The sequence below is a fragment of the Miniopterus natalensis genome, chromosome X, assembly GCF_054644295.1.
Source record: "Miniopterus natalensis isolate mMinNat1 chromosome X, mMinNat1.hap1, whole genome shotgun sequence".
In the NCBI taxonomy this organism is placed as follows: Eukaryota; Metazoa; Chordata; class Mammalia; order Chiroptera; family Miniopteridae; genus Miniopterus; species Miniopterus natalensis.
This window is the reverse complement of record NC_142103.1, coordinates 102175282-102201400: the sequence shown is the minus strand read 5'-3', so window position 1 is coordinate 102201400 and position 26119 is coordinate 102175282. Positions and strand designations below refer to the sequence as shown.

At 40.4% G+C, this 26119-nt stretch overlaps 1 pseudogene; it reads left to right on the top strand.

Moving 5' to 3' along the window:
* Positions 1-6498: 6498 nt before the first annotated feature.
* On the top strand, positions 6499-6851 carry LOC107539211 (small ribosomal subunit protein uS8 pseudogene; annotated as a pseudogene).
* The last annotated feature ends 19268 nt before the right edge of the window (positions 6852-26119 follow it).

Genomic DNA, 26119 nt, shown 5'->3' with positions numbered 1-26119 from the left:
TTGGTCAGTGGAGACAATTTTCAGCTGTGTTGAGTACAGAGAACATCGAACAATTTTTTTCATTAAATTGAAGCAACTATTTTGTTCATTAATCATTTAGACATTTTATGGTGTACCTCAAATTATTTTTAACTTGAATAAACACAGCAGTGGGGTCCAATAGCTCTGCATTTAGGTGTCTTGTGCTAAATAAGGATGCCAGCATTTTACCAGGCTCTGTATTCTTGAGGTTATTCCTTCTACTTGGAGGTAGATTCAAATGAGTTCTTTGTAAATCACTCTGTCAGATTTATAGAGTAGGGAAGCTTGTAAAAGTATTTCTTGTGGTCATTAAAAGCCCTGTCTTTTGCATGGAGCTTACAATATTGATGGCCTAACCAACACATCAAAGAAATTTATAGGGTTGTAGCTTTGAGCTCACCCAGAGAAAGAATCAAAGAATCAGAAGGGTGTGGGGAGGAGAGGACATCTCAGTAAAATAAAGTCTTTATACTATTTCCACAAATAAATTGCTCAGTGATTGTTTGGGTGGGTAAAGGAATATGTACTTTGACTCCCATAGCACAATGGGTAGTAGTAGAAAAGCCCTGAATTGAAAACTAAGGAGCATCTAATCTGTTGTCTTGTTCTGTCGCTCTGAGACACTGGGCAAGTCAATCAGCCATTCCAAAGCAATCATTGAGTATCCAGGTGTCTTTATCCCACAGCCATTCATTTACCCTGTAGGCAGGGCTCCCTCCTAATAGTTGATTCCTTTTAAAGTTTCTCACTTAAAGGTGTTCTCTCACCTACTTTATTTTAAACAATCACCAACAAAATGGCACCTATAATAAAATTAAAAATAATTCTGTAATTTTAATATGAATAAATCTCTAATATGGTAATATTTAGGGCCAAGAACTAGGGTGTTAAGGAAGGTAGAAAAGCGTTTAAGGGAAATGAAAAGGTTAGTTTAAGAAGTCAATGTAAGGTATTTTAAACGTGGATCATAGTTTCTCTGGCTAGGCCTATGACATATGGCCAGATTCAGGATTCTAATAAAACACTCTGTTAAGAATTCAACTTAAGCTACATTGTGAAAAGGGAAAACATTTCATATGGGAGCAAGCTCAATCAAGACCTGTACATCACAAATGGAAAAGGCAAGGGGAAAACCTTTAGGTGAACAACCTAACTGGCCAGTTCTTTTTTGATTATTATTATTATTATTTTATTGTTCAAAATATTTCAGATGTCCCCTTTTCTCCCCATTGACCCCTTGCACCCTGCACCCACCCCTTTCCACAGTCCCTCAACACACCATTGCCTGTGTCCTTGAGTTATGCATATATGCATATAAATTCTTTGCTTAATCTCTCCCCATCCCCCCCTCCCCTACCTTCCCTCTGAGATCCGTCAGTCTGATCCATGAGTCCATGTCACTGAATCTATTTTGTTCATCAGTTTATTAAGTCCTTTAGATTTCACATATAAGTGAGATCATGTGATGTTTCTCTTTCTCTGCCTGGCTTATTTCGCTTAGCCTAATATTCTCTAGGTCCCTCCATACTGTCCCAAAGGGTATGAGATCCTCCTTCTTTATAGCTCCGTAGTATTCCATGGTGTAAATGTCCCACAGCTTTTTTATCCACTCATCTACAGATGGCTACTTGGGCTGCTTCCTGACCTTAGCTACTGTAAATTGTGCTGCTATGAACATTGGGGTACATACATTCTTTCTGATTAGTGTTTCAGGATTCTTAGGATATATTCCTACAAATGGGATCATTGGGTCAAAAGGCAGCTCCATTTTTAATTTTTTGAGGAATCTCCATACTGTTTTCCATAGTGGCTGCCCCAGTTTGCATTCCCCGCAGCAGTGTACCAGGCTCCCTTTCTCCACACCCTCGCCAGCACATGTCGTTTGTTGATTTGTTGATGGAGCCATTCTGACAGGTGTGAAGTGACACCTCATTGTGGTTTTAATTTGCATCTCTGATGATTAGCGATGTTGAGCATTTTCTCATGTGTCTCTTGGCATCTGTATGTCCTCTTTGGAGAAGTGTCTATTCAGGTCCTTTGCCCATTTCTTTCTTTTTTTTTTTTTAAATATATCTTTATTGATTTCAGAGAGAGGAAAGGAGAGGGAGAGAGAGAGCTAGAAACACCAATGATGAGAGAGTCATTGATCGGCTGCAGCCCGCAACCCGGGCATGTGCCCTGACCGGGAATTGAACCCTGATCTCCTGGATCCTAGGTCGACGCTTAACCGTTGAGCCATGCCCGGCTGGGCATTTGCCCATTTCTTGCTGGGTAGTATGAGTTCTTTGTACACTTTGGAAATTAGCCCCTTACCAGATTCATCCTTGGCAAATTTTCCCCAGATCATGGGGTTCCTTTGTATTTTGAGGCTGTTTTCTTTTGCTGTGCAGAAGCTTTTTAGTTTGATGTAGTCCCATATGTTTATTTTTTCCTTTGTTTCTCTTGCCCTAGGAGATGTATCAGTGAAAATTCCACTACGTGGGATGTCTGTGACTTTACTGCCTATGTTTTCTTCCAGGATTTTTACGGTTTCGTGACTTACATTTAAGTCTTTTATCCATTTTGAGTTTATTTTTGTGTCTGGTGAAAGTTGGTGGTCTAGTTTCATTGTTTTGCATGTATCTGTCCAATTTTCCCAGTACCACTTATTGAAGAGACTGTCCTTACTCCATTGGATGCTCTTGCCTCCTTTGTCAAATATTAACTGACCATAATGGCGTGGGTCTATTTCTGGGGCCTCTGCTCTGTTCCATTGATCTATATGTTTGTTGTTGTACCAATTCCGGCTGTTTTGATTACAATGACTTTGTAGTAAAGTTTGATATCCATTAAAGTGATTTCTCCACTCTGTTCTTCTTTCTCAAGATGGCTGTGACTATTTGGGATCTTATTTTGGTTCCATATGAATTTTTGGAATATTTGTTCTAGCTCTGTGAAATATGCTGTTGGTATTTCAATAGGCATTGCCTTGAATCTATAGATTTCTTTGGGTAGTATGGACATTTTAATGATGTTAATTCTTCCAATCCATGAGCATGGTATATTCTTCCATTTCTTTATATCTTCCTCTGTTTCTTTTTTCAGTGTCCTGTAGTTTTCCAAGTACAGGTCTTTTACATCCTTGGTTAAGTGTATTCCTAGGTATCTTATTTTTTTAGTTGCAATGGTAAATGGTATTGGTTTTTTAGTTACTCTTTCTGAGAGTTCATTGTTGGTGTATAAAAATGCAGTCAATTGCCTGGATCCTAGGTCCACGCTCAGTCACTGAGCCACACCTGGCTGAGCAGCCATTTTAATTGTGATGTGTCTTGCAGTGGGTCTCTTTGGCTCCCTCTTGTTTGCAACCCTCTGTGCTTCCTGAACTTGTGCGGCTTTCTCCCTCGACAGCCTAGGGAAGTTTTCTGTCATTATTTTCTCCACCTAGTTGTCTGTCCCTTGCTGACTTTCCTCCCCCTCTGCTTCCTTATGATGTGAACGTTGTTTCCCTTCATGTTGTCCCAGAGCTCCCTTAGGCTGTTCTCATGCTTTTTAAGTGTTTTTTCTTTTTGCTGTTCTGATTGATTTTTTTCTACCTTATCTTTTAATTCACTTATTCTATCCTCAGCTTCATTGAGCTTGCTTTCAATTCCTTCCAGCATATTCTTGATATCAGATATAATATTCTTCATTTCTGCTTGTGTCCTATTTATGATATCTATCTCTTTTTCCATGTTTTCACTAAGTTCCTGGACCTTTCCATTAAGTGTGGTGTTCTTCTCATTAATTCCCTTGAGCATCTTTATAGCCATTACTCTGAACACTATTTTGGATAACTTTCTTAACTCCACCTCGTGAAAGTTCTTTTCCTGGCAATTTTTCCTTTTCTTTAATTTGGGGGTTTCTTTGTCTCCCTATTTTGGTAGGTCTTAGTGTTTGTATCTATATATTAGATATATTTGCTGTCTCCCAATCTTGTGGGGTGGGATTTTGTGGTGTGTGTCCAGTGGAGCTCAGGGGTGTGTTTTCCTTATACTTCTGAGCCCTTTTCTCTAGGTGTGTCCCTTTTGTGGGTGTCCCTTTTGTGGGTTCTTTGGCCTCTCCTGTTGTGATTGGGTTTAGATTGTTGTTGACCTGTTCTTGGGAGGACTCTCCTCTGAGGTTGGCTAATTGTGTGGCTCAGTTCAAACCATGTCATGTGAGCTGTTGTACAGGTGCTGGCAAGGCAAAACAGAACACAGCCAAACTGCCAGGAAAGAGGCAGTATCTTACAAAATATCCTGACAATCACAATGAAAACATCTCAACGGAAAGTAGAATTGGGAGAGTGAAGCACGAACACAAATGCTAAAGCAAACAAACAAACAAACATAGGGAGAGAGAAAAGTATATTACTCCTAATAGTGAAGAAAAATAAAAAAATAATAAAATAGAATAAAAAGTAAAAAATAGAGAAGCTTCTGGGAGATAAAAGGGACAGAGAAAAGATTTTGAAATAAGGGCGAGGAAAAAATTAAGGGTAGAGCATATAATAGGTAAATAGTCGAAAAATATAAAATAGAAATAAAGAGACAAACACAAACAAACAAAATGACAGGAAGATAGAGAATAAAAGGGGAGAAAAGGAAAAGAAAGAAAAATGTTATGCCGATGGAACAAGAAGAGAGAGAGGTAAAGCGGGGGTGTTTGGGGCCTCAGTGAGCGCCCCGCCCCTCCTTTCCCAGGTCTGATTGGCTGGTCGCACAGGCGCTCAGTTCAAACTCCCCCCAATGCAGACACAAACCCCAGCTCTCAGTGGTCTGTCTCCCCAGTGCAAGCCAGGATGGTGGACACCCACTCAGCGATCAAGAACGCAAAGGCGACAAACTGGTAGAGAGCCTGCCCCGGGAGGTCCCAGTGCCCCGGGCCTCAGAACCAAGCAGGAGCGGTCACAAAGTCAGCCGCACGCAGGTCCCTGCACAGCTGATCTCAGTGAAGCTGGGGCGCCCCACCAGCAGCTTGGTCCCTCTCTGGTGGCGGAAGGGCTCCCTCCCTTCCCCATGCCACACAGTTCAAATGCTCTCTGGGGTTCTACTCAGGGCCTTACGGGAAGGCAGAGGGTCCCTGTGGGTCGCTGCTGAGTGCAGCCCTCCGGCCCTTCTGTTCAGAGGCCACACCCTGCAGAACAGCCTTCCCTGCGGTCAGCACCGGGGTGAGAGACCCCTGCGGCCGCCACCATTAGGCCTTGTTTCACTGGGAAGGCGCCGTCCCCTCCTTGCAGGCACACTGCTCCGCCGGCTCCCTCTGCCTGCCCTGCCCTGAGCTCCCTTCCCTTCTCCTCCGCTCCGGGTATGGGATCCCCGCTTCTGGAGGCCGCTCCACACTCCCGAGGGGAGGGAGCTTTGCAGCCTCTAACCCTCGGGCCTCAGCCCAGCACAGGTTTCAGGGGGAGTCCCCCTTTCTAAGCGCCCCCCTTACCAGACTCTGATGTTTCTTCAGTGCTCCCTACTCAAAATATGTCCACTCGGGTATGTTTCTCTGATTTTTCCAAGCTGGTTACAGAGTATTTTAGCGGCAATTCGAGTCCGTGGCAGGGAGCAAGGGCGCTCTGTTTCATGTCAGAGTGTCACCATCTGCCCAGTCCTCTGGCCAGTTCTTAATGGCACGCCTCTTTAAAGTCTTGATGATGACTTTTATGACAGAGACAAGTTATCACTCAGTTCCAATTATGACTCCAGTGTGAAGGGCTTCACTGAACTTGCAGAGCCATAGACAGAGGTTTAAAGTACAAGCTGTTGGGAAGATGACAGACAGACATCTCCCCCAGGCCAGAACTTGTCCCTCTGCACCCTGGACCTGTCCTTCATATTATGGTTGATTTGTCCTGTTTCCTCACAACTTTGATTAGTTTCTTAAAATTCTAATTTGTACATGCATTCCCCATCCATTCTCATTACCCTGTTCTTCTCTTCCTATTCCCCCTCCATATAATTTCCTGATTTATTATGTTTATTGTTTAAGTCTTTGCCTCTTCTCCCTAGAATGTAATCACCATGATAGTATCTATTTTTATCTGGACACCATGCTCATTTTGGTCACCATCTGGTCTGGAAATATTTGTTGAATTGAGCTTAATTAACTTTGATTTGATGAAAATGGAGAGGTTCTAAATGGAAGAGATCTTCCAAAAAACAAATGGGGAAAGAAAGTATATATCAGAAAAAAGTTAACCTAATGAAACATGTTTCATATGAAAAATTATAAAGGTATGATTGACAAGTCATAATTTATTAATGTATATATGTTTCCAGTCTCTATGCCTCAGCTTACTCAAAGAAGAAGGGAATTTGCCTCCCTTGTCAAAGAGCTTCTTAGGGGTTTTGGATGGAACCAAAAAAATAGGTAGAGGAAGGCGAGGCCTAAGGGCTTGAGGAGCGAGGTCAAGGAGAGATGTGCTAAATCAGCTACATCTCTCTCACCATAGGCCACAGGCTTTTTCTGGCATCGTTCTGTGCTTCAGTGATGGTGCTCATGGCTGTCCTGGCTGGTGCTCTCAAGAGCATCAAGGATGCCCAAAAGGGAGGCAAATGCTCGGTTCTCATTAGGCTGTGTTCCAAAGTCATCATCCCATTTCTCACTGTGATGATGAAGCACGGTTACGTTGGTGATTTCGAAATCACTGATGGTCACAGAGCTGGGAAATTGTTGTGAAACTCCCGTGTTGGTTAAACAAGTGTGGAGTGATGAGTCCCGCATTTGATGTGCAACTCAGTGGTCTAGACAAATGGCAGAACATCCTGCTCCTGTCCCTTTAGTTTTCCTTCATTGTACTGACAATCTCAGCTGGCATCATGGACCATGAAGAAGCAAAATGACAGCACACAGGAGAAAAAAACCTGGCTTTCTTTTCCCAGGAATGCAAGATAATGTGCAAATAAAGTGCCTCTATGCACCAAAAAAATGTCTTTAAAGGCCACAGAGCAGGAAGAGGGTAGTGGACTAGGAGAGGGTGGGAATGGAGAATGCTTCATGTTTCTGGGCGTTAGGAGTGGAACCTGATTTGATGTTTGCAGGATGTGTAATTAGACATTTTAGAAATTAGATGAGAAATGAGACATTTTAAACAATTGTTATTCTGTTTGTTTGGGCCTTGTGTGTTCAGGATTCATAGGGGTTATAGTGAATAAAAAAAAGAGAAGCTTCCCGATTTTGTCAATGGCTACATAACATTCCATGATAGGAACATACCAAAATGCATTTCACAATCTCCATATTGATGAATATGTGGGGTGTGTCTGTTTTATTATAACAAATAATGTTGTAATGATCATCATTATATATTTTAGCAATTATGAAATTATGTCTACTCAAATGACTCCTACAAATTATGTTTTAAAAGAGTAAAAAACTTATTTGAAAGTAAATTGGTTGTGTGTTTTTTTGCCACTGTGCAAGTTGAGTTTCTAGTACTTAAAAAATATTTTGGTACTATAAAATTCTTTGAAGCAAAAAATACAAACACTATACAGTAAGTTATATGGTAAATTTAATGTGTACATGATAAAGACAGGCATTTATTTTAATTACCCCAAATTTGGCAGATGTCCTTTCTTCTTTTATTTGTCAATTCGTTACATTACTGATGATGGTGTTTTTGAACAAAGCATAATTTAGTCTCATCAGCACCACTGAAAAGAATCAAAATCAGAATTACTATTTTTAGTTGTTTCTCTTGTATCATTTTTTATGTGTGGAATATATTTAAATATTTAGATCATGAATTTTTATTTGGGTGTACTGTCCTATATTCTGTATCAATAATACAGGTATATTTTAAATATATTTTTATTGATTTCAGAGAGAGGATGGGAGAGGGGGAGAGAGAGATAGAAACATCAATGATGAGAGCGTCATTGATGGGCTGCCTCCTGCACACTCCCTGCTGGGGATCAAACCAGCAACCCGGGCATGTGTCTTGACAGGGAATCGAATCTCAATCTTCTGGATCATAGGTCAGTGCTCAACCACTGAGCCATGCCAGCTGGGCCCAATAATATATTTTAAGAGATGGTGAAATATAGAAAACTACCCCCTTCTCACCAAGCCTTGTTGAGGCCTGAGATATTCAAAGAGAATGAATTACGAGATATAATAACTGAAGCTTATTTTTTCAAAGGTTCATATAGATTAACCATTTTAATGGAAGTCATCCTAAATCAATATTAGTCACCTCCTACAGTATTAATTGCCTGGTCTGAGTTCACCAACAATCGCTTAAAACATATCAGCTTTTGAGTTATGGTGACAATCCGCTTTTCTGCCTCTATCTTTTTATCTTTGTTTTAGGGTTGAGTTACTTAGGCTGTTAGGAAAGGGCTTTCAAAACCTAGAGTGCCCACTACCTCTTAAGATATTTTTCTAAACCCTTTATGTTGTCTCCGTCTCTCTATTTCAAATCTTTTCTGGCAATGGGTTCAGTAAAATAAAATTACACTGGGAACACAGAAGGTGTCACCTGTCATTCACAAGCAGAAATTACTTCAAAAAATATGTGGAACCTAAGAACATAATAAACTGATGAACAAAGTAGATTCAGTGACATAGAAACATGGAACAGAATGACGAATCTCAGAGGGAAGGTCGGTGGGTGGGGAGAGATTAACCAAAGAATTTATATGCTTATGTGCATAACCCAAGGACACAGGCATTGGTATGGGGAAGGCCTGGGGGTGCAATGGATGTGGGGTGGAGGGGATCAATGGGGGGAAAAAGAGGACATTTGTAATATTTTTAGCAATAAAGATACTTTTTTTTAAAAAAAGAGTCTTCCTCTTCCTGGATAGGGAGAGGGAGACATCTGTACAAATGGAAATTTCGTTTACAAATGGAAAACTTGTACCCTGTCTTTAGAGCGCTGGCTGGTTCTCAATGGCTTTTATCTCAAAAGAATGAATTTGTTGTAGAAGTGTACTTTGGGGCAGCATAATCCGGCACCCCTCAAGGCAGTTCAGGTCTTTGTCCCTGGTGCAGACTTGAATTGCGACGGGACGTTTTAGGGATCTAGATAAATCAGTACGCCCCCAGAATGTGCCTCCTGGACCTGTTTGAATCCTGAGAGACACCTGGCCAAGAAATGTTTCTGCTATATAAATTAACGGTCAGGTGTCTTTTTCTTGAGTTGAATCAAAGGATACTTTAAGTCTATCACTGAAAATGTTCAAATGTGGAGGTCTGGAAGTGTTGATGATCAAAGTGAGGTGCAGAAGTGAGGAACACTGAGGTTAATTGACACAGGAATAAGAAATCCATCAGGTACTTAATTATATGATTTCTCCAGTGCTTAAAAAAATGGTAATAGATAGCAGAAATCCCTGACAATATATCCTGGGATAAAATTTATTCAAGGGCTTGATAAAGTTAGTTGAGCTCTGTAAAAATTGAAAAAAAGAATGTTCATTTCAGTGGATTAATATAACCATTTTTAAAAGATTACTAAAATTTTTGTCTGGTTTAACAAAAATGAGCTAAATTGTGGAGGAAGTTATATGATTTGAACCCTTCAAGGTAGTAATAAGTACACAAAATACATTTGGTTTTTAAATGTCAGTGTGCATAATTAATAATCCCCATTTACTAAATAAAGAGGAGGTAGTTAACGTGAAAATAGAGTCCTGTAGTTTGCTGAAGGACATAAAGATTCCTATTTACAAATACTATTGAATTTTAAATCACTCTCAATTAGCAAATTGAGACAGTGTTGGGACTTTTAAGAAGCCAGTGAATACTAGAAGGACATAAATCATTAAACATTTAAACAGATTTCCATATGAGCTTAAGGTATTCTGATTTATCTCTTTCAGACAGAGTTGTCCCAGACCTGGAGCAGGTAAGGTGTCATTGTGAGAGGCAGGTAGCTGGAAATGCAGTGACTCATGGTGGCAGAAAGCAAGAAAAGGAGTGGGTCTTTAGTCAGTGCCAATGATTAGTGACAATTTCATATTGTCATCAGAACCTAGGACAGTTCCATTCAAAAGGGGCAGGCAGGCTGGCTGGTTAGAAGAATCCAGCCTGGCCTCCTGATGGGTGTCTCTCTCCTTTCTTCCCCTGGCTTTCATACCAGCCCTTGAGCCTGTATACTGAATGAATGTATCTCTTCTTGCTTTGTATGCCTGTTGCTGCAGCACTCTACCTACTGTGGCTGCTCTCATTTCTGCTTTTGGCTTTGAGGTTCAAGGCTACATTTGATGATTATTTTAAACAAAATATTCCCTGAATACAGGGAATACAGCAGTAAATGTGGACATAGACACTACTTATGGTTTGACCTCAGATATGGATAGTTTGGGGGATGGCTTTCTTTGTATCAAAGTAATTTTAATGTTTAGTAATCTAAATTTGTACCTTGGGACTATATGGGAGATTATTCATTGTTTTAATCTATAGAAATCCCATTGATGATATATTTCTAGTCTTACTCATTGTTAAATTTCAAAAATCATCTACAATTGTTTATACATATAAATCTAACTGTATTCCTCCCCTGGGAGCTATATGATGTCACAGTCCTTGGGTTAAACTATGAGGCAGATTGAAGTTCAGTTCCTGGCCAGGGCACATGCCCGGGTTATGGGCTCGATCCCCAGAGGGGTGTGCAGGAGGCAGCCGATCAATGACTCTCTCATCATTGATGTTTCAACCTCTCTCTCTCCCTCTCCCTTCCTCTCTGAAATCAATAAAGATATATTAAAAAAAAGAAAGAAATATAAATCTTTTGGTAAGGACTCAAGATAAACTCACTAGATAATATTATCTTGCAGCAAGTTTTACATTTTGTTTCTTCTTCCTGCTATTTTTATTAACTTAAATAAATTAAATTTCCTTCCAGAGAATAGCATCCACCCCTGATCCTTCTTTTAGGATGTCTGCTCAAGTCATCTTCTGTTTCTGAAATGCACACTATGTAGTTTCAGGATCTTTTTTCATGTGTAGGAGCAAAATGATGAGGCATGGATACCAGATTTGAAGGGGTGTTACCCAGGAAACAAATCAAATGCTAAGACTGTGTTTTCTATAATCACCCATGATTGGAAATGAACACTTGAAATTTAACTTCCCAGGAATGTGTCTTTTTGTGAGCCTTGTGTGCACAGATACAATTGAAAGGATCAATTAAGCAAATATATCTGATGAAATATTCAGCATTTCTAGTCTGCTTTTTGCCCTTTAAACAACTTGAGTTCTGTTTGACCTTTAACGAATATAACTACTTGGGACTTATTCATGGGGAAAGAAAAATTTAATTATGGAACATTTTGATTTTTGCAGTATTTGGGATGCTTGAAGAGCAATAACAGGTATGGAATTCATATGTTAGAAACCACCTAAGTTCCTGAAATACTGTTTTATTGTAATTAAAAAATTAAAAAAAAAATCCCGGATAATTTTTCTCACAGAAACAGTATAAAGTAAGCATTATTCTTTGGGGAAAACACTATTGTAAAACTCAAATTCTAGTTCCTCTGGTTTCTCATCCCAGATACCTTAAAAACAGAGCAGAACAAAATAAAACAAACATAGCAGCAGCCCCAAGATTTTAAAGCAACACTGAACTCCATGACAAGTTTCTTGCACAATGAACTTCTCCCACATGAGAAGATGGCCCCACACCCTTGAGCTCCCCTTCTCCTCTGGCCTGCAAACAGTGTCTGGCTCCCAGAAATGCCCATCGCCAGTCAGGGCTGCCAGTGCTCATCTCTCCTGGTTTTGGTTACTCAAAGCCAAGCACCAATTGGAGTATGTTTTCTGTAAATAATTTGCATATTCTTGAGTTCTGCAGTTTTGGCATGCCGAAGTTACTGAGCTGGTGACTCAAAATAGTACATCTTTTCCTTTCATTCTTATAATGATGTTTAATGCCCTCCTTCCATAGATCTCCATGCCCTAATTCTTGACTATGTTATCTCACATGCCAAAGGGACTCCTCAGATATGATTAAATTGAAGATCTTGTGATGGGAAGATGATCCTGGATTATTGGGATGGGCCCAATGTAATCTCAAGGTTTCTTACAGGAGGGAGGCAGGAGGGTCAGAGTCAGAGAAAATGTGATGACATAAGCAGGAGGGGGATGGGTGAGAGAGAGAGATTTGACGATGCCACTCTGCTGGCATTTTAGATGGAGCAAGGGTCCATGAGCGAAGGGATGCCTGTAGCCTCTAGAAGCTGGAAGCGGCAGGGAAACAAAATTTCCCCTAGAGCTTCCAAAGAAACACAATGATGTCGACTTTTGATTTTAGCCCAGTGAGATTGATTTTGGACCTCTGGCCTCCAGAACTGTAAGATAATAAGCACGTGCCATTTTAAGCCACTAAGTGTGTGATAATTTGTTAAAGCAGCAATAGGAAACTAATACAATGACAACTTTGTGTTTTTAAAGATAAATCACATTTTTTTCTGATTATTGTAAGTTAAGATTTTTCAAAAATGCTCTTCAGAAGAGTATAAAAGAAGCTATCACTTTGAGGACATAGCAATCCTTTTGAAGACTGATCTGTGTTGGATCCTTGTAACTCCTCCCCCCCATATTCTTAATATCAAAGTCTCATAAACACATTATGACATAATACATTTTAGTAAAACTATGGAACTTAATTTTTCTAACTTTATTCTTGAAACTCTGAGCCCTTGGAGCTCAGTTTCCTTTTGTTTCATTTCTGGTTTTTAGCAAAATTCTTAACACATAGCAGGTCCACTATCAACAGTTGCTGAACTTGTTGATTAATTGATAGAATGGTATTAAAACATTGTACTCTATATTATTCATTAAGTGTCAAATGAAGTAATATTTGTTGAGTATCTTTTGAATGTCAGACTCAGTCCTAGGCACTGTATAAAAAAGAAGTCCCTGCCCTGAGGTGTTTACATCCAGAGGGGATACACAGACAAGAAACAAATAAGCAGAAGACACAAACACGTAGTACTATTGTGTGCTTTGAAGGAAAATAAATGGCATGTGGGATGGAGAATGTTGGGTTGGTGCTACTTATATAGGGAAGCAGGGAAGGCGACTCCAATAAGGTAACATTTGAGTAGGACCTGGAGAAAATAGGAATTGGGCAGTATCACTATCTAAGCTAAGAGAAAGGGCCTTGAGCCAGGAGGATGCTTGGCATATTTGACGAGACACAAATATTGCTGGCAGCGAGATCAGAGAAGTAAATCGGGCCAGTCATGAGAACCATGGTTAAGACTTCGACTTTCACTTTGAGTGTGATGGGAATCTTCAGGAGGTATCATAATCTGACAGTCTAAAAGTATCAAGCTAGCTGCCACATGTAGGTTAGATGGTAGCTGGCAAGGATGGAAGCAGCGAGAACAGGAACCCAGGCAAGGATAAGATAATGGTAGTTTAGCTATCAGTTGCCATGGCAAGGATGGTGAGAAGTTGCCGTATTGTGGATATATTTTTATGGAAGTTCCAAGAGGATTTTCTCATGGATTAGATGTGAGATATGGGATATAAATCTGGAGTTCTAAGAAGAGACCAAGCTGAAGACAAATTTTGGAAAGGTCAGTGGACAGATGGGGTTTCAATCCAGGGGATTTGATGAGCACCCCAGTGTTTGAAGGTAGAGGAAATGAAACAGAAGGATTTGCCAGTGGGGTGGAGGGACGAGAACCAATGTCACTTCAGAACAACTTTCGAGGAGCCTGTGGATAAGATGACAAAAATGGGAGGTGAGTGTTGATTATGGGAAGTGACCTCAAGGAAGTTACTGGTGACCTTGAACGAGCAGTTCAGGTAGAATGATGAGACACAAACCTGATTGCAGTGGGTCCAGAGAGAGTGAGTGGACAGGAGGTGGAGACAGTGAGTTTAGACAAACCTTTAGGAATTTAGATGCAAACGCAGGCAAAGAATTTGGGCTGGAGCTGGAGGATGGTGTGGGACAATGGGAGGGCTTTTTTGTTTTTAATGTTGGACATATTACAGGATGTATGAATGCCGCTAGCAGTAGTCAAATAGAGAGTGGGGAAGGAAGATGCAAGGGTGATGGGAGAGAGCTGCTGATGTGGTGCACTTGAGTAATCACAAGGAGGGACGAGGTCTGAGGGTCTTATGAAAAGCTTGGCCTTTAAAGTGGTGATACTTTCTGAACAATTGGTGGAGACATATTTTAAGTAGCAAAAATGATTTTTATGCTGCTTTTTAGCATGAGGGGCATTTCAAAATATATGGTTTTGATGTAAAAAAGAGAAAAACAGAAATTTCTGGAAATTTTTATTTTTTAGAGGGGGCAACAGGACAGAACATTTAAACTACGAGGCTTTCACAGAAAACCCATGTATGCAGACAACCGTCTGAGTTTTAGTTATCATATATGGTTTGTGTAACTCATTTTGTTAAAATTTAAGTCAAGGCCAATTGGTGTGGCTCAGTGGTTGAGCATCCACCCATGAACCTGGAGGTCAACATTCCATTCCCCGTCAGGGCACATGCCCGGGTTGCGGGCTCCACCCCCAGTAGGGGGCGTGCAGGAGGCAGCTGATCAGTGATTCTCTCTCATTGATGTTTCTGCCTCTCCCTCTCCCTTTCTCTCTCTGAAATCAATAAAAACATATTAAAAAAAGAGAAAAGGTTAAGTCCAGGCCATGGTTTAAGTCAACATAAATAATTGTTGTGCAGCTGTGGACTATACGACTACAGCAAGCCGTATAAATAAAGGGCAGAGAGCCTGAGTCCAGGGCTGAGTCACTGCAGGATCCTCCTCACTACTGGAAAAATCCCAGCACCAGTGACTGTGTCAGCATCTCATGTAAAAAATGGCCTCTTGGGCCAAAAAATACATAGATGCGTATTGTGAAACCGATATTGTCTTTTTAAAGATGAGATGCAATCCAACTAAATCATTTGAAGTGCAAGCCTTAGAGCTTTTTGGACATGTGCACCGCAAACCACTGTGTTCCCGCACAGTGCTCAGGGCTATCTTGGTCATTATGACCTTTCAGGGGAGTGTGAGCTCTGGATTTATTTTGGATAGTCAATTTTTTTTTGGTCTTAGAAAATTGCTCTGCAGTATTTTTGAGAGACTAGTTAAATTATGTACACATTGCAGGTGACTGTAATAAGATGGTTGAGCTACCTGCCCAGAGCCCATAAATAGTGCTGATAGAATGGGTCTCTGAGTGTTGATGAGACAAGCTTCAGTGGTCCCTTCTCTCTCCATCCCTCCTGGCGCTTCCTCCCACCTTCTTCCCACTTTCCGTCTACTTTGCCTCTCTCTTTCCCTCCCTCCCGCTTTCTCTCCCTTTCTTCTACCTTCTTCCTCCCTCATCATTTCTCCTTCACCTTTCCTGCCTCCCTCTCTCCTTCTGTCCCTTTCCTCTGTAAACACCCTGAACCATGGCATATACCACGCGGCTCAGTGGAAATGGCCTCACTACGTCACACATTACATAAATCAAAGCCTGTGGTAGGACAGCTGATATCTTACAGCCTTAACCCTTTATAAAGCATTTTTGTGGAAATTTTTCTTTCCAACGTTCCACAATCCCGTTAGATAGATAGTTAGCCCTATTAGCATACAATTTCATTCATTTGGCCTTGGAGAGGAGCAGATGCTCACCCAGGGTTGCACAGACAGCAAGTGGCAATGCTGATAAGGAAATCGAGGTTGCCTGGCTCCAAGACTCTTGCCCTAATGCTATATAATCTCCACTCCTCCTCGCCTCCTGCTCATGAAGGCAAGCAGGCATGACTGGGGCTGATACAGCCTGACAAAACACCAGCGCCCGCTGCTTTCCCTTTCTCCATCAATTTTTCCTTACAGGGTGGTGCGAACGTTTCCAGAGCTCCACCCCCAACCTTACCAGCAGAAGGAAGGACCCGTCAGACAGGCAATAGAGCCAGCAGTGATTATACAGGAACACAAGCTTCCCTGTCACTCCCTGGCCCCAGCAAACCTCGAACTCCTCATCGTTAAGATCCATGATGGAAGTTTCCCACCATACCTGACATTCTCATTAGGGTAATCATCATCTTAGCAATATCCCCCTCAACTTATAGGTGGCACAGCACAATTCTACTTCTTTTCCTGATACTGCTGTTGGAGACAAAGCTGTGTTTTTATCCAACGTGTCTGGGAAATGCACACTCATTAACAAAGGGGGCACTTGGGAGGTGGTTCACTCATGCAGTAGATTGCTACGGAATTCTATTCCACTTCTACCTCTGTTCCAAAATTCATAAAGCACTTGTCAGGTGTTACAGCAATTATTTTGTCACCCAGATCCTATACTGTCACGCTCATTAGGTGTATAGTCAAAGAAGACGGCTTTATGGGCTATGCGATTATCAGGCGTGCCTGTGTGTGTTTCCTAGCATCCGGCAGTGCAGGGCTGATGCTCACCAAGCCTCCTGCCCGACTCCCGCCCCAAGACTTGTGTCATTCAAAGGGCACCTACAGAAAAGCTCGTGGTCAGCTGAAACTGTGGATAATAGAAGTAATATTTAATGGAGCAGCTTTGTAATTCTGACATACCACTTGAAGTTATGAAAATGTCTTATGCACTTCAAAGATAAAGAGCACATTGCAATTAACACATTTTCATATTAAACACGTTTTTATTTGCTACTGATATTTCTTTTTAAAGTAATAGAGTATTATAAATTCACATGAAGGTCTCTATCCCATTCTCTTTATCTCTGCAGAAATGACTGGCATCCTGAGAGTGTGTATTTCTCTCTCCCTATTTTTATATTTTATTCTCTATCTCTCTGTATATCTACACACCATATATGGTATCATTTAGGGTATTTTTCAAAATGTATATAAGTGGTTTTATACTGTATCCTTTCGCAGCGTGTTATTTTATCATTCAACATTGAGTATTTGAGGTCTATTCAAGTTGATACATGTAGGCCTATTTTTTTAAAAAAATTATCAAGTTCATTGTATATGTGAAGATTTATTTATGCAGTCACTTTTTAATGGAGTCACATTGCTGCCAGTTTCCTTCTAGCACAAACACTCCAGTGCACACTCTTGCACACCCTCCTGGCACACATGTATGGAGCTTCTCTAGGGCCAGGGTCTGCAGATTTTTTCTGTAAAGGACCAGATAGTAAATATTTTCCACTTTGCAGGCCAGATGGCTTCCATCACAACTGCTGAACTGTGCTGTGGCAGCGCTGAAGCAGCCACAGACAATACGTAACCAAGAAGGCACGGCTGTGAGCCAGTGAACCTGATTATGGATGCCTGCGTGAATTCCACGTCACGTTCACATATCATTATTATTCCTTTGATTTTTTTCCTTGGCCATTTATAAATGTTAAGAAATATTTCCAGCTCATGGGTCATACGAAAACAGGCATTGGGCCGGTTTGGCCAAAATTATGACATGTTGACCCTTTCTCTAGGGAATATACCTAGAAGGGGCATTACTAAGCCAAATGGTATATGCAACTTGGTCTGTACTAGATTGGGCCAGATTATACTCCAAAATGGGCATATTAATTTATCTTGATCTTCTTAACCACATTTTCTAATAGCCTCACTTACAGTGGGTTTATCATAATTTTTATGTATTGCCAATCTGATGTGTGTGAAATGGTGTCTCATTTATTTAAATGTCTCATTTTTTTCTTTAAAAAGTTTTAAATTACAGTTTACATGCTTACGTTCAATATTGTTTTGTATTAGGTATACAGCATAGTGGTTAGACAATCATATACTTTATGAAGTGTTTCCCATGGTGTTTCATTTTTGTTTTAATAGGCATTGTCCATGAACTGGCATTTTCATCTTTTCATTCATTCAGGATTGGTAGATAATATTTTATATGTTCATTACCCACTTGCTTTCCCTTTTCTGTTGATTTGCTTGTTTTCTTTTCAGTTTTTCTTTTGTTTGCTTGCCTTTTTTTCTTACTAATGTGTGGGCTTCTCTATGTATCCTGGATACTAATCTTTTGACAGACATAGCACGACATTGCAAATATCTTAGGCATGTGGCATCTCGTAGTTTTACTAGAATAGTTAATGTGAAATTCATCCATATTTTATTGATGTGTAGTGCTTTTTGTAAATGAAATTTCCAGATTAATTTACCTGCTCTAAAATCATTGACATTCGCATAAAGACCCCACCCTGGTGCAGCTCTGGCGCCACTATTGAGAAGGAGCTAACACTTGTGCTGGGTGAGCCCATCCTCCTCATTGTCACCGTGTCTTCCCTGTAGCACCCTCTCCTGAAACAGGCCCTTCCTCTCATTATTCTGTGCCCCTTCTCTTGTGCATACTATTAAACCCTTCTCCCATGTCCCCATTAAGATCCAAATTCCTGATAGCAACTTAGAGATTTTTCCAGCTAAAGAGATCAGTGTCTTAATCTAAAAGGATAATTGAATGATGTAAAATTTCAAGCATCAGTCAGTAAAAAAAAAAAAAAAGAAAAGAAAAGAAAGAAAACAGGATTTTTATTGATTCCCTAAAATCAAGCCAGTTAGATGGCAATAGAGCTGCCTTACAATTGCAAGATAAATGAAATTATTACTCTAGTACAGCATATTATTGATTCCACATGTGGTTCTTATATTCTATTAATGAAATTTGAAATAATAAGAATGTGTAAGTGTTCCAAAAATGTTTTACATGTTTTGCTAGCTTTTCTCCAATGACAAGTGATGGAAACTACATCTGCTCTGCATGGGTCTTGTATCATGGTGAGTGACATAATTAAGATACTTTCTTTTATCCTATAATTCTTATAGTTGTGTTCAGAGGTATTTTAAACCAAAAGCTTTAAATTATGGTCTTTCAAAAGAGAAGTGCAGTGTTTATTAAGGGAAGAAGGGTCTTGTAGCCTGTGTGGGAAGAGGGTTGTAACCAGTGATAAAGAAGGTGAAGACTAATAAGCCTGCAGTAGCAGAAGGCCGTTTCCTCAGCCAGGTCATGTCAGAAACCAGAGAGTGAGTGGATCTGATGCCTCTGCAGGCCATGATTCAAGTTCACGGTCAAGCCCAGTGATGGAGAATGGCTGCAACCTGGAGGCAGTCCATGGTTTTGCCTGGGCATAGAATGGACCAGCTGATGTCTCACTTTGCTCTCTTTCATCCTTTAGGTCACAGATTGTTATTTTTTTACATTGAGCATATTAGAAATAGCCAGGGATCAAATACAGGGAATTCTGGAGAGGAGAAACATTGGGCCAACTCTACGGTCACTACTATTCATTTTTGGGATGCCACGGGCTGTGTGGAGCAACCCCAGGGCTGCTGTCTGGAGGTTTCTATAAAGAGAACAGGAATGGTGATGGTGAGATATGGGAAGAGACCAGAGGTACCGTTTAGAGTACTCTGGAAGTAATTTTTTTCCTGCTTATAAGGAAGGGACTGTGGCACAACTCAGGACCACAGTGAAAAGGTCTGGGGGAAAAAGATCTAAACAGATTCTCTTGGGTTGGGGATGTGATGTCCTCGTTGCAACCAGGCAACCTCAGGGACTGAGTGCACCAAGACTCTAAAGCCTGAGTCCCAGGGGGAAAGGAGAGCAGTGCTGTCAGCCGGGATTGAGGGATTTGAATGAGATACAAATGTTCATGATAAAGCCTCCACATGAGGACCTGGGGAGGAAGGAGACTCCTCCTTGCAGTGGATGTTACAAGTTAGATGGAAGCGGAAGCTTTAGTCTCCTCTAGATTTAGTGTCTATATGTTTCATAGTGGTGGTACTGGTGGTGGTAGTGATAATGTTGATATAGAAACACACAGTGACAGTCCAGTGGGACAGGTGCTATGGTGGGAGCTTGCTGATGGCCTTTACTCCTAAAATTTCCCTGCCCTTTCTTCCAAACCACTCCCCACCCCACCTTCTACACTATGAAGTGGTTCTTTCCTCATAGACCCGACCATTGGCCAATATAGCCAAGTTAGGAAAATAGATCGAAAGCTCCACTGGTCTTCTTTTTAAAAACTCAATCTTATTATCAACATAAGCAATTAAATCTATAAGGAAATAATACTACTTACTAATATAGCAGAGTAGTTGTAATCTGCAAAACACTGCGTTAAGCACTGTACTTAAGGCATGTCATTTACTCATCACAATTTTTTAAAGCAGGTGCAATAACACCTCTTTGCTTTATCCGTCATTCATTTTGCCTTCTTTCTTTTGGAAATGTAGGCGAGGAAAAGGAGGCATGGTCAGTTTCAGAGACTTTCCAAAGGAAATGTGGCTAGTCATGACCAGAGCCTTACAGTGGTCCAGGTCTGTCTCCAAGAGCTGCGTTCTTATCTAACTGCAGTAAAATGACACAGTGCCTGTTATGTGTTTTTGAGTCTTACAAATAATTTTTGGCAACTTTCCACCAGGTGTGGCTTGTGGTAGGAACCTGGTCTGCAGCACTTCCTTTCTTACCACAGCCTGCAACAACCGCCCTAGGTCTTCCCGCTGCCAGCCCACCAGCATAATAAATATTTTAGAAAATTATTCTGAGTTCACTTGCCCTTTTTTTTTTTTTAAACATAGCCATATGGAATGTTTTTCTTTGTTTTCTTCCCTGCACTTTATTAGGAATATTAAGAATATTAGGAATAGATACTTTGGGTGGAGAATTAAGAATATTTCTCAGTTCTATAGGAGGCTGGGAAAAGCCTATCAAAATGCAGGAATAAAGCATTGGGTACCTCTTCACTGCCTCTTTTACCCTTTACAGAGTAGCACCAAGTAGTGTTGCCATTGGCAAGTTAGTAGTCCTTAGATGGAATAATACTGGGAAAGCATTAACTGTAGGATAAACTGGGGAGAAAGAGAGAGACACACACACAGAGGTATTCTGACCTGTTCCCAGGATTCATAAAACACTAAGCTGTCTTGCGACAAAAGTCTTATTTCAAACACTAAAAACTACCTTCAAATCAAAGTCCACTTTGTCAGAAGGAAGGGTGGTTGGGAAAGAACTCCTCTTAGTAGCTTAAGAATCCTTGTTGAAAACTACAGATGATCAAATACACATCTGCTATTCCCACTTTGATCTGGAAAGTTCAGATGTCCCCTTGGCAGCCCATAGAAATCAAGGACCTTCAAGGCGCCACAATTTCAGGCCCTCTGATTTCCCTTCCTCCACAGAAGACTGATCCCCCTACTCATTGATGACCTTTCCTTAGCACTTGACCCCTACTGCCTTTGCTTCTAGAAACTTATTGCTCAAATTCCACAAGATGGCTTTATATTCCTTTCCTCCATGCTTCTGTGAATAGATATTTTTTCCTGCATCCCTTCTCCCTCCGCTGAATCTGCTGTCTTCCTTTTCCATGTGCACTGCCTCTAGCCTTAGGTAAGTTCACGTCACCTCAAGTTTGTTATCTCAGTCAACTTTTCCAATGCTATCCCTGCCTGTAGTTCTCTCTTTTAGTAACACAATGTGTCTTTTTTCTTCTTAATTGATTTCCTCAGCTCTGTCAGCACTCTTTTCTTCTTATTAGTTTTTATTAGTTCATTTTTGCTTATGATTTTACAGAGCTGATATTCCTTTCACTTCTGTTAGAGTTTGAACCACTAAAAAGTTCTGTTTACTTGAATCAATCTTCCCGTTTCACATCATTTTTCTTCTCCAAATCACATAATTTGAATTCTCCAAAATATATTCAAGCACATTTGCCTTTTGTGTGTGTCTTTGAATCGTTAAAGTTCTGCTCACATCATCCCCTCTTTCCCCAGTAAGTGGCCCTGAGGGTTTCCTTGACCACTTCTACTTTTACCTGAACACTACTTGACTCTTCCTGCTGGAACCCTAGATGGATGGGCACTGCTGTTGGTTCCTGTGGGATCAGCCCCTCAGTTTCCTAAGGGCACAAGAGGGGTGTGTGGAGCTTTACAGCTGGAAATGGAGAATTCCATCTTCTTGAAATTTCCCTCCCCGCCTGCCAAATCTCCTCCATTAGGGTGTTCCTAAGCCAGCCCACGGCTTGGTTGTTTCTCATAGGAAAGCATTTCATGTTTCTACGCACTTAGAGGTGATCTGGTCACCTTGCAGAGAAAATAGATAAGGGTCACCTTGCAGAGAAAATAGGTGGGAAACTTCAAGAAGATGGAATTCTCCATTTCCAGCTGTAAAGCTCCACACACCCCTCTTGTGCCCTGAAGGACAGTAGAAATTCTCACTCCAATCTTCCAATACAGAGTCTTATATAATGTAACATCTTTATGAGCATGCATCCTATCAGCTTTTCCATATTCTATTTATTAGAAGCAAATCACAGGTCCAGCCACACTCAGAGGATGGGATTCTACAAGTGTGACTCATTGGAGGTCAACTTATAATGAGGTGCTGGCCATTTCTTCTTGGCAGAGTCCCTCAAAATTTCCTCTAGCCCTTCCTGCCCCAGAAACCCCTTCTAAAGATCCTGTATCCTATTGACTCAGGAACAAATTCCAGATACAGTAGTCCTACAATCAGGATACTAACTATGAAGGCATCTGATTTTATAGTCCATAGGCATCAACCTTAAATTGGGTTGCAAGAGTTATCAAATGGTAGGTTCCATTATAAGAAATCACTTGGAAATACAGTGCTAATATCTGGGACAGGATTTCTCAATGCAACACTATTGACATTTGAGGCTGGATAATTTTTTATTGTTGGAGACTGTTCTGTGTGCTGTAGGATGTTTAGCAGCATCCTTGGCCTCTTCTCACTAGATGCCAGGAGCACCCCCCCCTCCCCCGGTTATATCAACTAAAATGTCTCCAGGCATCACCATGCCCCATGGTGGTGGTGAGGCTGGAGGCAGCAGGTATAATCAACCCTAGTTGAGATCCACTAAGCTAGGATCTTTCCCCAGGTTTCCATTAAGGAGACAGTGGGAGTCTCCTGATTGCAATAAAATCCATGCAGTGTAATTCACGGTAACATAATTAGGTTGAAATTGGTACAGATATAGCTGTGAGTCTATCCAACTGCATTACAAATGATGATAAAGCAGTGGGAAATGTAAAGCCATGTGTCGGGCAGCCTACTAGGTTCTAAAGGATTCCAGTCCTAGTTTGGACTCTAGCTTGTCTATGCCCACGTCACATCATCTATAAAATAAGGATATTGTGTTTACAGAAAAACAGTACTTTGTTTTAAAAAGTACTGCTGCATTCATTGAAATCTCCCCACCCCCATTAATGCGCCAGGCAGTTGAAATATCTGTATTTTCCATTTATAGTCTCAGGTCATTTCTTTTAACTGAATAAAGAATGAAATTTCACAATTTCCATAATTAAACAGTAATAAAAACTCTTGTGAAAGATAGTTTGCTTATTAAATCTCTATACATGATTCGTTTTCCAAATGTTTGTTTATGTCCTCATTTTTATACTTTAATTTAAGATCCCAATTTTGCAGCCCTTCAAATGATGATAAGATGTACACAACTGGAAATGAAAGTTCTCAGATACACGTTTGGCAATCCATTAGAAATTGCAATTTGTATAGATGACCCCATAAATCTAACTTATTGGCATTCATGAAAGATTATTTCCATTTATTTTGCTTTTTGAATGTAATATTTTTCATTCAAGATGAGGTAGTAATAAGTCTTACTGTCATAATGTGATGATTCCATTTATTTTGTAAATATCTGCAATCTTGGACCCACCCCTTCAGGTCATTCTGCTATTGGCAGTGTGAACTGAAATATATTCTGCAACCAAGATCTTAAAATAGAGGCCTGCTAATAATCTATTTCTACAATATAAATTGGCTGGAAATGAGCATCTCTCTAGATTCCAGAGTTTAAATGCAAAGTAAAATCAAAGATATATTATACCTTAATGTGCCATTTGGATCATTAACACATTTATGTAGAAATGAAGTTCTTACATCTTGAAAATTGTTGCTGAACCAATTATTTTTGGAAAGTCTTGGAGATCAGACACCATATTCTTTTGATAGGCAGTGTTCTTTTTTCTCTGAATGCAGATAGAATGAGGACTACCACCCCAATGAGGAGAGGGTGACAATATTAGGTACCAGTTCTTCATTTCAGTTACCCAGGAACAAATTCACTATTTCTAGCTTTAATGTTAGAATGGCCATGCATCCCTGTTTGCCCAGAACAGGCCTATTTCACGCCTGTTTTCTGGGTGTTGCTGTTTTCAGAACCTCCGCTTGCTCTCAGAAGCATTTGGTTTGGATGATAATGTACTAATATTCGGTCCTTCTCCTGACCATCACTTCTTGAGGGAGCCTGGAGGAAAAGCGGTCCGTTTCTGTTGAGGTGGCATAGCCCCGCATGTCCACCAGGGAGTGCTCTTGTTTCTGGCTTACATGTCAGCTGGAGCAGGTTTTTTCTCCTGGCAGATTTTTAAGATATATAGAGCTACCCATGGATATCTGTGAGAAGACATTAGTTGGGCACAAAGCTCTCATTAGAACTTCTAAAACTTGGAAGCAAAAAAATAAAAGCACAATCTACACAGAAAATAGCAGAGCCTGAAAAAGGAATAGAAGGGTCATTGCTCAGAGAAACAATAAAATAAGAGGGAGCATGTAGAATTCTAGAAATTATTTATGGTGTGATTATTTGGGGATTATAATTCAAAGAGAATTTAGGAGTGTGTCCCTCTCAGTGGTGATGACAGCTGCTTTCCTAGGTAACTGGAAGGTCATTGTAATGCCATCATAGATTTCTTGAGCAGCCCTGCTAAACAATGCCGAGCTGAATTATTTCTCTATAAAGGCATCAATATTACATTTTACTACCTTCTGAAAATGTGTCAGACTCAAGTCCTGTAAATTATTTATCTATTTGCTTGGCTTTCCTCCCATTTAAACGGCTGCTTATGTAAAGCTACCCACAGGAAGCTTCATCGTGGCAAATCTTTCCTGACATCTCACAGTAGTTCTTTTCATGAACTAACTCACCTTATGCAGAGTGGACTTGCGCATAACCAAAAGCATAAGTCATTCTGGTCGGCCACAGCCCAGTGTCCAGCGCGAAGCCCTGGGCCCCTCTCACACGCTAAGACCACAGAAAATGAGAATAAGCTCTCCTTTGTTGCATTTATTTTTATCTTGCTTGTACATACAACCTGAATATTGTAACTCAATTGAGGTTAATGCTGACAACATTTTCTGCCCCTCTAGGAAAATGTGTTTTTTTTTCCTTTCAACTAATATTTTCCCAGAAGCTCTACTGCAGGAGGATTGCAAATATATTTATTTAAAATTTAATACGAGTAGAGCAGTCTTCTTATGAGTGGTAAACTTGTCATTACATGTGATTTCTCTTTCCTGGGGCTGCTTTCTCAGTCATGAATTTGAACTTTTAAAAAAATACGTTTTTATTGATTTTTAGAGAGAGGAAGAGAGAGGGATAGAGAGATAGAAACATCAATGAGAGAGAAACATCATTGATCGGCTGCCTCCTCACGCCCCTACTGAGGACGAGCCTGCACCCCAGGCGTGTGCCCTGATAGGGAATCGAACATGACCTCTTGGTTCCTGGGTCGATGCTCAGTCACTGGGCCACGCTGCCCAGGACCAGCCATGAATTTCACCACTGTCCTAAAGAGTCGAAATACTGAACAGAGAGGCAGAAATCTCGTAGATCTAATATCAGGCTGAGAAGAACCAACAAAGCTGCCCCAAACCTTTCCCGCACCTGAAGATACTTGGATTGTTGCTTTGAGATACCAGTTCTATGATTTAATTCTTTAGGTGTAATTTTAGATTCTAATGGGAAGGGAGAAATATATGACCATGGCCTCCTCTAAGAGTTGTGCTTTTCATTTTTTATTACATTTGAAATCCCCTAATGTCACCAGAATTGACAGCTCCTACCTTCAAAAATTTCATCAGTATTCTCTGCTGTGGGATGAAACAGATTTCCTCTTACCTATGAAATTTATGAATTCAGGAAGGAGCCACCATAAACGTTCTTCCCTCTCGCCATGACATTATTCAGACAGTCGGTGGGATATACTCTTGAAATTACCTTATGTAGCCTGACTCATAATATTTTTAGTTTGTTTCTCCCAGGAATCAAGCACAATTCATTTTCTATAGGAGACTAATTAATTGTTAAAGCAAACCAAAATTTTAACCAACTGAAATGATAATATGAGATATAGTTAACTCCTTATTTATTGTTTTTT